Source organism: Galeopterus variegatus, unplaced genomic scaffold (genome assembly GCF_000696425.1).
Source record: "Galeopterus variegatus unplaced genomic scaffold, G_variegatus-3.0.2 Scaffold1507, whole genome shotgun sequence".
Classification (NCBI taxonomy): domain Eukaryota; kingdom Metazoa; phylum Chordata; class Mammalia; order Dermoptera; family Cynocephalidae; genus Galeopterus; species Galeopterus variegatus.
Window position 1 is genome coordinate 52,311 of NW_007727618.1, and position 1,555 is coordinate 53,865.

A 1,555-nucleotide genomic window follows, 5' to 3' on the forward strand; every position below is an offset into this window, starting at 1 on the left:
AAACACTGAGCTTGGGGAATCCACCTCTTTTATAGCCAGCCTACTCTTTTTCCTAGAGGGAGACATTATCTCATCCCTCAAGAGCTCTCTCTGCAAACACAACCCTGAGAAATGGTCCAGGTAAAGAGCTGTCAGGGTCTTGCATTCCTGGTTTACTCAGCAGGATGTGTAGGAGCAGAAGAGACCCACAGAGGAGTGTTTCCCAACACGTTTACTCCCGGAAACATGTATGGCCTTTTCCTGCTTGAAGTTTGCTATAAGTTTGTACACATGTGCAAGGATGACTAGTCCTTATAGCCAACTATTAGAAGAACTGTCATTCTCTTATATCACAGGATGAAATTGGAAGAGTCAAGAGAGAAGTTATGGTTGAATATTGTCAAAAGTAAGTATAGCATATGTGAATAACACATGCTGATTTCTCTGACTCTGAGTGCAGTAACCAATAGTATTATGTAGAAATCCAGACAATGAGTTAGATGGTTTGTGTTTAAATAAACCACAGTACTGTTGGATGAAACCAAGTTAAACTGATCTCTGACATGCAGAGGAGCATTAGAAGACAGCAGGCACTTTAAAGAGAGTCAAGCCTCTGCCTTCAGGTAGTAGCAAACTGACCCAGATGGACATTTCTTCTTGACTGAGGTACCCTATTCTCTTTGAAGTAGATCCTGGATCTTCTGTGGGAAGTGAAACAACTTAAATTCTCTGTTGGGACATTGTCTTTTCCTCTGACTTTCAGGTTTAACTGCCACGTGTCTCACTATGCTCTTCGGGGTCAGATCATGGCATACTGCAATATCCTGAGAGCCCTGCTGGGAGATTTCCCTGCCATCAGGGATACCTTTTTCATGGTGGGGCAACCACAAGAACAGAAGGGGTTGAGGGACTCCAAGGAGGGCCTGAAGGCTGACCCCAGGTGCTTAATTTTCTTCAGACCTTGTTAGTCTTCTTCCCAGACCCTACTCTTCCTGAGAGAGGTATGCTGAGTTTAGTATGAAAACCCTTGCCCCCTTTACTGCACTTGACCTTGATCTTCTGGTCTAGGTGGGCAAAAGAAAAAGTTAACACTACGAGAATAAGAGTATGTTTGTGTCTGAACCCAGAAGGGGTTCTTTGTTTATGGGTGGTTTGACTGCTTTTTCAATCTATGCAGTTTTGCTTTCTCTTGGGGAGCCCAGAGATTTTCATCAGTCACAACCTTTTACATAAGTCAGCATCTAAAAAAAGCAAACAAGTAAATTTGATCTTTAGCTGTCCTGTCTTCAAGTGTTCTACTCAATGGAGTAGAAGAAATATTCAGGAAAAAACTATGATAAACCAGTGCCTTGGATAAATCAGTGGCCTTCTGTTTTTCTCTGATTGGAGGGAAATAGATATTGATATTAAGTGATAAGCGCAGAGCTTCCATACTTTCTCATCATGCTTTATCCAGTTTTCCAAACTTTCTTAACTCAACCTACCTAGGGTTTACCCATCTGGATGGAGGAGTTGGCATACCTGTGCAGTCAGTGACCACATTTCCTTCAAAAAAAAAAAAAAAAAAAAAAAGAGG